At 45.8% G+C, this 13,863-nt stretch overlaps 1 protein-coding gene across 41 annotated transcripts in view; it reads right to left on the reverse strand.

The window, feature by feature from the left end:
• IGSF1 (immunoglobulin superfamily member 1) overlaps nt 1-13,863 on the reverse strand; it is a 504,513-nt gene that overhangs the window by 327,581 nt on the left and 163,069 nt on the right. For 3 of the 41 annotated variants that reach the window (XM_085006582.1, XM_085006608.1, XM_085006585.1), the window contains exon 2: nt 1,545-1,797. The exons of the other annotated variants lie outside the window; for them this stretch is intronic. The gene's annotated coding sequence lies outside the window, so the exon portion shown is untranslated. The remainder of the gene's footprint in view (nt 1-1,544; nt 1,798-13,863) is intronic. 41 annotated transcript variants of the gene reach the window in all.

Genomic DNA, 13,863 nt, shown 5'->3' on the forward strand with positions numbered 1-13,863 from the left:
CTTGAGGACATTATGCTCAGTTAAATCACCCAGTCACAGAAAGACAAAGACTGTTTGATTCCTTTAATATGCATATCTACAGTGGCCAAATGCACAGAAACAGAAAGTAGAAGGGTGGCATTCCCTGGTGGCCCAGTGGTTAAGGATTTGGCATTGTCATTCTGTGGCTGGGGTTCAACCCCTGGCCTGGGAACTTGCTCATGCTGTGGGTTCCATGGAAAGAAAAAAAAAAAAGTAGAAGGGTTATTATCCTGGGCCTGTGGGCAGTGGGAAATGGAGAGGTGATACAATCTCGGGGCGAGGAGGTAGACACTCCAAAGTGACTAAAGTTGCATGTCTGTGTCTCTGTGAAAATTAGGGCTCAAAGTAAAAGTAGGTTTCATTATTTCTTTTTAACATAGTGATTTCTGATATGCTGTGGAATGAGATTCATACCGAGATGGAAAGTCGCAGTATGACACAGATCACACTGTAGAAGAAGGCTCATGAGAATCATCATCCCTATTCATATCCATTTCAGTTCTTTCCCCCGTGGGTCTTGAAGGTGCCAAGAAACAGACATTCGGCAATAAATATTCCAGTTTATTGTCTCTGATTATTCAGATGGAATATAAATGTGTGAGAAGTGAATGAGCTCTGGGAAAAGTGGTTAGAAGAATTTAGGAGCATAAAGAAAGAAGGAGCTGGAAATGGAATGTGATTGGTTTTGTAACCTACGATGCTCACTCTAGGACTGGCCCTAGAGTTTCCGACAGGGCCAGGCACAGTGGATGTGACAGAATAACCAGCTTGAATCTCTTACTTGTTGGTTTACACTGGTTAGCAGTGCCTATAGATAGAAACCACAGAACAGGAGTTCCTGTCGTGGGTCAGTGGTTAATGAATCCGACTAGGAACCATGAGGTTGCAGGTTCAATCCCTGGCCTCGCTCCGTGGGTTAAGGATTCAGTGTTGCCGTGAGCTGCGGTGTAGGTCACAGACGTGGCTCAGATCCCGCATTGCTGTGGCTCTGGCGTAGGCCAGCGGCTATAGCTCTGATTTGACCCCTAGCCTGGGAACCTCCATATCCTGCAGGAGTGGCCCAAGAAATGGCAAGAAGACAAAAAAAAAGAAAAAAGAAAAAAGAAACCACAGAGTCAATTTCACTCCAGCTCAAGGCCACCCTGCAGATCACGTAGTCCCCCCGATTATAGATCAGTGCCTGGAATCAAAGTGGTGCTGGCTGGTGTAGAAAATACAAGTGTGAAACTTGCAGTGACTTTCAAGGATCCCATGTGGACAAGCGCATGGAAATATATATACATGCTCTTCAAGTACTGTATTTAATTCACATACTCCCTCCGGGCATTGGTTTGAAAGATTGAGGTCATGGATATTTAGGTACGAATTTGTAGGGCTTAAAAGTGAACTGTTCGGGGGTTCCCAAAGGAATGAAGGAAACAGGATTGAGAGAAAAGCTGAACTGTGATGCAGTCACGATGAAGGACCCAGCCAATCCCACAGGGAGCTCTAGAGCTGGTGTAGACTTGGAAAAGCTGACATACCTTGAAGCAAGAGGGCTGGGCCCAGGAGAGTCTGTCGTGGCTCAGCAGAAACGAAGCCGACTAGTATCCATGTGGATGTGGGTTCAATCCCTGCACCCGCTCAGTGGGTTGGGAATATGGCCTTGCCTTGAGCTGTCGTGTAGGTTGCAGATGCTGCTCAGATCCCACGTTGCTGTGGCTGCGGTGCAGGCCGGCAGCTATAGCTCCAATTCCACCCCTAGCCTGGGAACGTCCATTTGCCACAGGTGTGGCCCTAAAAAGAAAAAAACAAAGTGAACCCTTCAAGCCAGGATATTTTCACATGATTCAACCTCATGCAAACCCTGGCCCAGAAAGTAATACCCGTCCAATGGCTCTTCCTCTGTCTTTGAATGTATAATTGGAGCGCACACTCTGAGATGCTGCGAGATCTCTCCTGTTGCTTCTCTGACCTCTGGATTAAGGACCATTATGATAGGAAGGGCCAAGTGAAAGCCCTAATCTTACCCTTTCAGAAATCCAAATCAAAATACATATCACGTCACTAAAGGCACTGCAGAAACGAGTGTCACCATCAAAGATTTAAACGATGGGTGTGAGGAGTTCCCGATGTGGCTCAGTGGTAACAAACCTGACTAATATCCATGAAGACATGGGTTCCATCCCTGGCCTCACCCAGTGGGTTAAGGATCCAGTGTTGCTGTGAGCTGTGGTGTAGCTCGCAGACATGGCTCAGATCTGGTGTTGCTGTGGCTGTGGCAGAGGCCGGCAGCTATAGTTCCGATCCAACCCCTAGCCTGGGAACTTCCATATGCCACGGGTGAGGCCATAAAAAGACAGAAAAAAAAAATAAAAGATGGATGAGATCAGGGAGATGCTTAATATTAAATCATGGTTCTAGGGCCAGAGAGGATAGCAGGAAATATATCTTGGTGTAATAATCCCTGTTAGACCTTTTTAAGAAAGCTTAAATGGCCATCATTTTGAAGGACTGCTCCCCCATGCAGGAAACAAAGAAAGAAGGACATGTTCTCACAGAAACGGAGGTTCCAAATTATAGCATCGAGGGTAGATTATATCATCCTGAATTTATGACCCCCTTCAGTTTACACAAGAGGACTGCTCCACCTGCCAGGTCCTTGGCTACATGCTCAAAGGTGATCTCTGGGTGACCACTGTCACCTTGCCTCCTAATATCACCAACCCTTACGGCCTTCCTTGGGTTGAGACCCAGGCTCTAGGAGAGCCCCTTTACCCCTGTTTCAGTGGAAAGTGGGCAACAGCTCCAGCACAAGGGCGGACCCTATCAATCAGACGCATGGAAACTCTGGCTTTGTCCACTTCTTCCAGCCTCAAACGAAGTGGTACCCCATGGCTTCTGACTTTCCAGTGATTACTTGAAAGGAGAAGAAGAGCGAAAAAAACCTGTAAGTTCAAGGGAGTGAATTGACTGAACCAAGGTGTAGGAGCTCCATAGTGCTCATCCAGACACATCCAATGTGACCCAGCAACCAGCTGTTTTCTTTTTTTTTTTTTTTTTTTAGATTTGTTTGTTTCTGTTTTGTAGGGCCACACCTGAGGCATATGGAGGTTCCCAGGCTAGGGGTTGAATTGGAGCTGTAGCCACTGGCCTACGCCAGAGCCACAGCAAAGCAGGATCCGAGCCGCGTCTGCAACCTACACCACAGCTCACGGCAACGCCGGATCGTTAACCCACTGAGCAAGGGCAGGGACCAAACCCGCAACCTCATGGTTCCTAGTCGGATTCGTTAACCACTGCGTCACAACGGGAACTCCCAACTGTATTTTCTCATGAAACTAGAGAGGTCTCTGTAATGGGCTGCTATGTATTTACTTTCGCTGGCTCCTTGCCTCATGGTTCTCTGCACCCTCTTAACTGCTCTGTAATTGCAGCCTTCCGTAAACCCGTAGCACAGAAGCTTTGCTTTGGTCTCTATTTTCTAGTGAACTCGGGCTAACACACATTTCTGTATTTCTTGGTCATCAGCACCAGAACTCGTTTCACAGGTCACAAACCTTAACATTGTTCCTAGACACGTCCCTCTTGTTCCATCCCCTACCTGCCCCCGATCGCCCACGCAGCAAAGTCTAAACACTGAAACGCGGTGAACAGTGACTTCCATGCTGCAGCTCCTGCCATCTCTACAACCGCTTCTCTTGTGCTTTTCTTCCTTTTGAAGTTCCCCCCAGCTACCATCATCATCTACCTGCAGGATGCTGTATGCCTCCGTCTCTACGCCTTCTCATGAGCCTCCTAAACTCACTACTCCCTGTTCACAGCATCTCCTTTGCTTTCTTGGTCCATGTGGCAAAAAACCTCTCATCACTCAAGATGAGGTCCGTGGGTCCTATCCTCTATGAAACTACTGACCCTTGCTGCTAGGGAGAGCGAATTTTTTTAAAAGCACAACCAAAACGTGTACAGTTCTTATTCTGTGCTGTCCTGGGTGTTTTGCAATGTGAGGTACTAGCTTTGTCTTCACAACAATCCCGTAAATTAGGCACCATGGTTATTACGCCCCCTCTCCCCCTTCACAGATAAGGAAACTAGATAGAGAGAACTTAGGTCCCATAGGTAGCCCGGTATTTAAATGAGAATCTGTGTTCCTAAAAATCAGCTTTGCTGTACAGCACAAATGGGTACAACACTGTAAATCAACCATAATTTTTTGAAGTAAAAAAATATATATAAAAATTTTTAAAAATTAAAAAAATACTGGCGTTTATCTTCATGGCTCAGCGGTTAATGAAGCCGGCTAGGATCCATGGGGATGCGGGTTCGATCCCTGGCCTCGATCGGTGGGTTAAGGATCCTGCGTTGCTGTGGCTGTGGTGTAGACCGGCAGCTATAGCTCTGATTTGACCCCTAGCCTGGGAACCTCCATATGCCATGGGTGCAGCCCTGAAAAGCAAAAAAAAAAAAAAAAAAAAAAAATTTTAAATTAAAATTAAAAAATACTTACTTAAAAAAATCACACTCTCTTGCCACGCCATCACACAAGTCTGTCTGACCCTGCATGCTGTATTTTGTACATCCTATCACAGCACGATGCTTGCTTACCTTCTTTGTTCATATGCGTTCCTCCCAAGTAGAGTGTTTGTTACTAGAGTTTTACGATGTCGAAATCATTGCCATGGGCCGGCCTCACAGAGAGCACAGAGTAGGTACCTGATAAATATTTGCTCAATTAATTAATTAATCTGGTTCGATTTTTGAGAATGGCAGCTCTTTGATCTAAGTTTGCCATTTTACAAAACATTTTCCCATGAATCGTTGTATTGGGTCCTTCTAATAGGTCGGTAAAATATTTATTCTTAGCATGGTTAAATATTTGATAAGGGGAACAGACAAGTCTTGAGCTCCAATATTTTTATATGAAACCCAGTGCTTTTCCTGGGTATATATATTGGCTTACCTGTGATTTCTGTGTGACATAAGGTGAAATATTAGGAACAATTTAAAATTTTCTCATTGTTCTGTTCCAGGTGCTAGTAAAAGAGCGACTACATCCATGGAATCCTTTAGAAAGATGACCAAGCTTCAGCGGAATTTTATAGGCCCCAAATTGTACTTTATCAGAGTAGATTCATTCTAAGAGAAGATTAAACAAGCCATCTAACTTGAAGAAAAGTTACAATATGTTGTGGGCAATGAATTGGATCACCAGTATGTCAAAGAGAGTAGTATTAAGCATTGCAAAAGTTCTCGTCTTTGATGTTAAAGAATCCTTCCCTCCCTCCTCCCTCAGTAACCATGTATCATAATCTTCTGAAATCGCCCTTGGTAATCCTCCTGACAGGATTTACTAACATTTAAATCTATTAATAGGTGTCCTTTGGTCGAATCTTTGAAGCTCACTGAAAATGTTATTAATGTATTTTGCCACTCAGACTATTTATTTACTTATTTCTTTATTTACCTATTTATTTATTTATGCTTTTGAAGGGCCGCACCTGCAGCATACGGAGGTTCCCAGGCTAAGGATCAAATCAGAGCTGTGGCCCCCAGCCTGTGCCACAGCTCACAGTGACTCGGGATCCAAGTCGTGTCTTCGACCTACACCACAGTTCATGGCAATGGGGATCCTTAACCCACTGAGAGAGGCCAGGGATCGAACCTGCAACCTCATGGTTACTAGTCAGATTTGTTTCCGCTGCGCCACAACGGGAATTGCCACTCAGATAATTTAATAGAAAGGTCCAAAATTAAAATCATTGTCACATCTTGAAAGTAATTAGTTTTTCATATAAACCAGTGATCATGCAAACACTGACCACATTTCTAACATATACGAAACATTGTACCTAGCACAGATGGAAACAAAAGAAGCTCCATGAGTATGAGGATGCTGTTTTAAATCACCATTGCCTATGAACAATTTAGCACAGTAGTAGGTACTCAAAAATATTGACACAATATATAAATAAAATATGACCAATGCATGGCCTTTGCTCTTAAAATATTGCTATATCCAATATTTGAACCTCATGAATCTATCTTGAGCCCAATTGGACAAGAGCCTAGTGGGGCCGCTCGGCCAACCCAGGAGAGCCAATTAGGTATGATTTGATATGTGGTTTTGTAGGGAAAGGACGTGGAAAAGAAAAATGACCTAGGTGTGCTCAGGGGAAGAGAACAGCGTGTGGAACGTGGATGCTGCTCATTCGTAAAGACTTCAAGTCTCACAGACTGTAGCTTGAGTCATTCTGTGAACTCTGTGACCCGGAGGAAGGTCTTCACAGAGAGCAATAACATGGTAGGTATCCCGTGGGGGACATGAGGGAAACTGAGTCAAATGAAATGGCGGCTACGCCCCCAGGAGACACGTGGGAGGTGTCCAGACAAGATCTATATCGCCATCTTGTGGTCAACAGTGCACATAATACTCAGGCTCAGGAATAGGACTGAGGAAGAGCAATTCACTTTTCTAAGTGGGGAGGAAAGAAGTTTAGTGGTGGGTGGGAAGTGGATGGGGGAGGGAGGGAGGTGGCAAATGTTCTCTAAGGGAAGGACTGGCTCCCACCTTGGTGGCTCTGGCCCAGGACTTGGTGGATACAAAGATCCACAAGCAGGGTCCTCAGCAGCTTATTCTCTGCTTACAAAGGGACATCTGGGCTGGGGTTGGGCTGAGAAAGTGACTTCTCTTGAGACGTTTAGACCATCCCAGAACTCAGAGAACAGGATTTGGCTAAGTCTCTGCCAGATCTTTCCAACAGCAATGTTAAGCAGTTGGAGAGGAGGAATCGAGCCAACATATCCCAACCATTTGCAAACAAAAGGAGAACGCTGACCTGAAAGTGGCAAGATTGAGAGAACATATGGTCCTGGTCTCAAAACAGAAGGAATATGTTGTATAAGAACTTGTTCCATCAATCCTTGAATGTTAGATTTGCCCTACTTATTCACATGCTTCAAGAGACAAGGAAATAGTCCACATTCTGTTTATCCATTCACCAGCTATAAAAAGTGAAACTGGAGTTCCCGTCGTGGCGCAGTGGTTAACGAATCCGACTAGGAACCATGAGGTTGCGGGTTCGGTCCCTGGCCTTGCTCAGTGGGTTAACGATCCAGCGTTGCCGTGAGCTGTGGTGTAGGTCACAGACGCGGCTCGGATCCCGTGTGGCTGTGCATCTGGTGTAGGCCGGTGGCTACAGCTCCGATTCGACCCCTAGCCTGGGAACCTCCATATGCCGCAGGAGCGGCGCTAGAAAAGGTAATAAGACAAAAAAAGAAAAAAAAGAAAAAGTCAGACACAAAATGCCACGAATTGGATGATCTCATTTATATGCAGTGTTGAGAGCTGGCAATACCATAGTAACAGAAAGCACATTAATGGTTGTCAGGGGTTGGGGTTAGAGACGGGAAATTGGGAAAGGGAGTTTAATGGGTATGCAGTTTCTTCCAGGGCTGATGGAAAGTCCTAGTGATTGCCGCAAAGCTTTGTGAATATACCAAAAGCACTGAATTTTACATTCTAGAAGGGTGAGCTTCATAGTGTGTGACTTAGAACTCAATTTTTTTTCTCTTGTCCTTTTAGGGCCTCACCCACGGCATATGGAAGTTCCCAGGCTAGGGGTCGAATTGGAGCTGCAGCTGTTGACAGAGGCCACAGCCACAGCCAGAGCCACTCAGGATCAGAGCCAAGTCTACGACCCACATTAAAGCTCTCAGCAATGCCGGATCCTTAACCCACTGAGCAAGGCCAAGGATCAAACGCGGGTCCTCATGGATACTAGTCAGGTTCTTAACCCACTAAGCCACAACGGGAACTCCACATCTCAATTTTTTAAAAGGTAGTAAGAAAATGCAGCACAGATACAAGAAGGAAATTTCGGGCCACCCTGAACTTTGAGCATGGTTCTGTGTGGCAGGTCCACCTTTGGTGAACCCTGGGGCCTTGGACTGGTCATTATCAAGCAGAATCGTACATGTGAGTGGGCACAGCATCTGCTGGGTGGAAGCCTGGCTGGTGTCCCAGAAGCAATTTTTATGCACGGGCCCTAGAGCTCTGCTCCCAGGGTCAAATATTTAGGCCAGAGGGAAAGATTTTCTATCTGTAGATGGAGGAAGTTTCTACTTTCTCTCATATGTTCCCAGAGAAGACTGGGACTCAAGTAATATCATGTCGGGCCTGTCTCAACCCAGAGCACAGCAGCAGCAACACCAACACCAGGGCTTGGTAAAAACTAAGAACAAAAAGCACTTAGCAACCACCAGACGCGCATGATGACACCAGGGACAAAGGGCAAAGACAAAAGCCAGGAGCTCTAAATGGGAAATGAGAAAAGAAACAGAAAAGGAATGGGAGTTCCTGCAGTGGCTCAGCCGTAATGAACCCAACTAGTATCCATGAGGATGAGAGTTTGATCCCTGGCCTTGCTCAGTGGGTTAAGGATCCGACATTGCCATGAGCTGCAGGGTAGGTTGCAGACGAGGCTCGGCTCCCATGTTGCTGTGGCTGTGGCCTGAGAACTTCCATACGCTGCAGGTGTGGCCCTAAAAAAAGAAAAGAAAGAAAAAGATCTAAATGGGAAATGCCAAAAGAAACAGACAGAGAACATCCATGGCCTTCCTATGAGAGTCCGAGATGGCCACTTAGAATAACATAAAAGCCAAGTATTGTCCTGAGTGTGTTAGAAATACAGATTCATTTCATTCCCATGGTAACTCCACCAGGTAGGCACAGTTACAATCCTCGCTGTATACAGGAGGCCCGGCAGGCACAGAGAGGCTACGCGCCTAGCTCAAAGGCACACAGCGCCTAAGATGTGGCCCATGTCCCTAGCCCAGCCTACAGGCCTCCTACTTGTTGGCTGGGTTACGCAGAGGCCAAGAGAGAGCCCGGACCCCTGTCTTCCACCACGTGAGGGAGGGAGGCGGTAGCTATGGGGACACGGGGACAGCCACAGGCAGCTACCTGGGCAGCACCCATCCTGTCTGGTTTCATGGGTGCCAACAGTCCTTCACCCTGTGTGATCAGGGAGGGGAGAGGATTCTCAAGGGAGGAGCGTTCCAGGTATGAGCAGGACGTGGTTTTCAGCCTGCATCCACTCAAAGGTGTGCGAGAGGTGAGGGGAGGATCTGGGGGTGCGGGTTTGGCCTGAGCCCTAGTGTCAGCCCTGCATGAGGCCCCTTGACCTGTTGGGAAAGGCTGCCCTCAGCCTGGAAGAGACTTGGGGCGTCCAGCCAGGTCTCTGTCGGCCTCTAGCGGCCACTGGGGAGTATGACACCCAGTGCAGACGCTGTCGGGGGTGAGGGCAGGGGGACTAACTGCAAGTTGGGAGGAGAGTGGAGAGCAGGGGCTCTGACCTTGGGGGTTCTGGGGAAGGGCGGGGGAGGGGGTGGTCCTGTGAACATCGACCCCCTCGACCCATATGAAAGAGCGGTCGTGGGGCATTTTCCCGCCGCTGTCATCAGGTCTGTCCGCAGAGGCTCTGGGGAGGCACACAAGTTAAGAACCACAGCTGGAGGGTCGGCAAGTGGCGCCCCAGACCCAGGCGGGGCCCAGCCCGCGCTCTCTGCTCCCAAAGGCACAACAGCATCCGGGGAACCACACCCCCGGCGACTTCTCGGTGGTGGCATTCAGGCCGCTCCCCTGTCCTGGGCCAGCAGGGCCTGGCCTGTCGGTCGTCGGACCCTTTCCTCCAGCAGCAGGCCGGCCCGTCTCAGGCCCAGCTGGTCCCCCGCGCTGTCCTCCCCTCCCTTTGGTGTGACACCCTGGACCTGCCTCCTCCCCTCTCCAAGCCGCCCCCCGCGACTCCACCCTCTGCCCTGGGTTCCCTTCTCGCCCGGAACCTTGGCTGCAGAGGGGCCCGCGGCCACCCAGCACCTCCCTTGCTGGGCCTCGGGGGGCCGACACACTGAGCGTCCTGCTCGAAGGGCTTCCCTCGGGATCGCGCGGGGAACGTCCAGGGCACACACAGCAGGGCCGCCCCCACACGCAGGAGCCAAACAGCAGAGAACCCTCCAGAGGTCTGAGTCCCCAGGGCTGGTCTGTGGGTTCCTTCTCCCTTTGCCTCCGTGGTGACACCTAGAGGCCCACTTGGGTTCCTGTCCCCTGCTTTCTTCTCTGAGGGCTGGCCCACCGCCCCCTCCCCTGCCTGAGGGGTAGTGTGACCACAACTCCATCTCTCACCCTTAAAACAAACAAACAAACAAAAAACTTCTGATCTGCTGAGGCTTTCCTAAACTCCAGATCCCTTTAACCTTTTTTTTTCTCCTTTCCCTGCATCACCTAAACCTGCCTTATTCATACTTAAAGCTAGATGCTTCTATGTGGTATATATACACAATGGAATACTACTCAGCCATAAAAAAGGATGACATCATGCCATTTGCAGCAACATGGATGGAACTAGAGAATCTCATACTGAGTGAAATGAGCCAGAAAGACAAAGACAAATACCATATGATATCACTTATAACTGGAATCTAATATCCAGCACAAATGAACATCTCCTCAGAAAAGAAAATCATGGACTTGGAGAAGAGACTTGTGGTTGCCTGATGGGAGGGGGAGGGAGTGGGAGGGATCGGGAGCTTGGGCTTATCAGACACAACCTAGAATAGATTTATAAGGAGATCCTGCTGAATAGCATTGAGAACTATGTCTAGATACTCATGTCGCAACAGAAGAAAGGGTGGGGGAAAAAAACTGTAACTGCAATGTATACATCTAAGGATAACCTGACCCCCTTGCTATACAGTGGGAAAATTAAAAAAAGAAAAAAGCTAGATGCTTCTATTCGCAGTGTGAACCAACCTCACATGGGGTTGTGCCGGAGACCTGAGCCCTATTCCTCAACTTCTTGAGAAAACTGCTCTCAGATGAAATTAACTGCCCCTTAGCTGAAAAATAATTGATTAGCCCTAAGATCTGATAGTAAGAGAAGAATTTCTGGTTCATCTTTCTGAGAAACACCAGCATGAGCAAGACGAATTCAAATCCACGCAAAAGTCATGTTTGTCTAGATGCTGTTTGTGAGTCTGGGACAGATTCAGGTAAAGATGGGTGGGTATCAAGATTGAGGTGAAAGCGTTTAGGCGCTTGTTTGAATGGGCAGGGTATTTTTCACAAGGAGCCGAGAAAACATGTAATCTAGGTAAGTATGAACTACAATTAACGAGAAAAGGCAAAGACCAGAACTTGAAAAGCTATATGAAACACCAGACCTGACTTTAGTTCAGATGAATGAGGAGAGGCTGTAAATGGGCAGAAGAGAATGTGCAGGTCAGAAGGCAGAAAGAGGCCAAAGCAAGCAGGAGACAAAGGACTGCTCAGAATGAATAAGAGGGAGATTGTAAACCCCGCAAGCGAGTCAGGGGTCTGTGTTCACATGGTTCCAACTACTGAGTGTTGAGAAAGGTTGAACATAACTTCGGTAAATAAGATTCAGAAATATATTCTCTATGATTTGATTTGTCTCATGTTTTCAAAACCCTCCTCTCTCCTATAGTGCTTTTTCCATTTCCATAACGTTTCACAGACAATGAAATTACCAAATAAATTACAAAACAAATTTGTGGAAACTGCAAGGCATTCTTTAGACTGCCTCCACTTTCAGGAAAAAATAAGACCTGCCTTTCCTTACCTCGGAAAAGGCAGTGGTTAAAACCCAGCTTCAGTCAGGGGGCCTCCGTAACTACAGATTCAGTGGTTCTCAACCAGGAGTGGGGGCAGAGGGGAGCAGGGGACATAGTGGAAACACTTGTGAGACGTAAAAAACACACAGACACAGCCCACGGGCACCCATCATGCCTTGAAAGGTGGGAGGAAGGAAGGACAGAGGCAGCTACACTTACAGAAACAAAAACGAAAGATCCTTCCCAGGTGATCGGACACATACCCACGAACACATTTCTCCACTGGAAAAATGCTCAACTATGATGAGCAGCTAAAATTTAAATTGAATAAATAATAATTGTTTTGCAAAAAAAAAAAAGGACAAGTATGTAACATTTAATTATTTATTTTAAAATGTAATTGCAAAAGGATATATGCTATAAAATATGTATGAAGCAAAAGTCATTTTTCCATTTCCTTGCCACGATGAACAACACGTTATACAAACAGAAATGGGTGGGTGGTTACTGGTTGTTTTTACAAAAGTGCAATTATTTACTCTGCGAGTTGTTTTTCTCACTTACTATAATGGACATCCATCCAGGTGTGTATGGTTGTTTTTAATAGTTGAATAGTAATTGACATAATTGATAGCAGGACTGTACCATACTTTAATCAGCTATCCCTGTCCCCTCTATGTGAAACTTCAGTTTGGTTTCAGTTTTTGACAGGACAAATAAATCTGAAATGCGTACATATATCTTTGTACATTAATGATTTTGTCCCCAAAGGATTGATTTCCCCAAATGAATGTGCTGAGTAAAAGGACATGCGTATTTTTACTATTACCAGACACTATCATAACTATTTCATTGAAAGCGTTTAGCAATTTACTCACACCCCCCCCCACCCGCAGTGTGTGACTGACTCTTTCCCTCCCCACTTTCACCAGCAGGAAATGTGTTTATTTAGTTGTTGATTCATTTTGCAACTCCCTCACCAATAATGAAGTTACCAATCCTTTCATATGGTTTATTGGGCGTCATTAGTTCCTCTTCTGGGAATTGCCTGTTCACTAGGCGTCTTTCTATCCATTTGTTGGCTTTACTCTAATCAAGATATATTAACCTTTCTCTGACATATATGCCATATATTTCAATTTATTTATTGTTTCTCATTTGGTTTTGCCTATAGTGATTTCTTTCTTCTTTTTTTTTTTTTTTTTTTTTTTTGGCTTTTTGCCTTTTCTAGGGCCGCTCCTGCGGCATATGGAGGTTCCCAGGCCAGGGGTCTAATCAGAGCTGTAGCCACCGGCCTATACCACAGCCACAACAAAGCCAGATCCAAGCCGCATCTGTAACCTACACCATGGCTCAGGCAAGGCTGGATCCTTAATCCACTGAGCAAGGCCAGGGATCGAACCCGCAACCTCATGGTTCCTAGTCGGATTCGTTAACCACTGCGCCATGATGGCAACTCCTTCTGTAGTGATTTCTGATGGACAAAATTTAATTTAATGAAGTGCAATGTGTCAAAGATTTTACAACTTGTGACTTCGGGTTACTTTACCTGTCTTATAAAGGTCTCTCCTATTCAGAGACTATGAAATAGCACCTCCTTTTTCTCCTCGTATTATATTGTTTTATTTAAGGCATAACTTTTGCACAAGGTAGGAGGAAAGGAGCGGACTTAGTTTTGTTCCATGAATTTCCATTTATGCCAGCATCCTTTATAAATAAGCCACTTTTTGTTGACAGACACAAAACACCTCTTTTGTCATGTGTTAATCCATATATACTTTGATCCACATCTGAAATCTCTCTTTGTTTCCACTAATCTTCTTGGCTTTTTAAAAATTCCACTCTATGCGTCAGCAAGAGCTGAAGCAGTGTATAAAGTGCCAGGCTCTCTTATTCTCTGGAAGAATATGACTTACTGTGGCCTCTTTTACTTCGGATCAGATGACTTGATAATTCTAATTAGTTCACATGTATAAGAGTTAAGAATTTTATTCAAATGCGATTCTACCAAATGATGCATAATACAGAAAACACAGTATACTTGAGTGAACAATACAAAGTGAATAGTCAAGTAATTTTATCACCTTGTGCTAGCAACTTATTATGCTATTTCTTGAAGATGATTTAAATTCACTGGTCTTGAGGTATAAGCATAACTTTTTTACTGTTATAATTAACATACAATATTATATTTCAGGTGTACAACGTAGTGAGTCAATATCTTTATCCATTATG

This window comes from Sus scrofa, chromosome X (genome assembly GCF_054392235.1).
Source record: "Sus scrofa isolate SSC_HxYL_T2T_F1_AM1 chromosome X, Sscrofa_HxYL_maternal_Yorkshire_Landrace_v2.0, whole genome shotgun sequence".
Lineage (NCBI taxonomy): Eukaryota > Metazoa > Chordata > Mammalia > Artiodactyla > Suidae > Sus > Sus scrofa.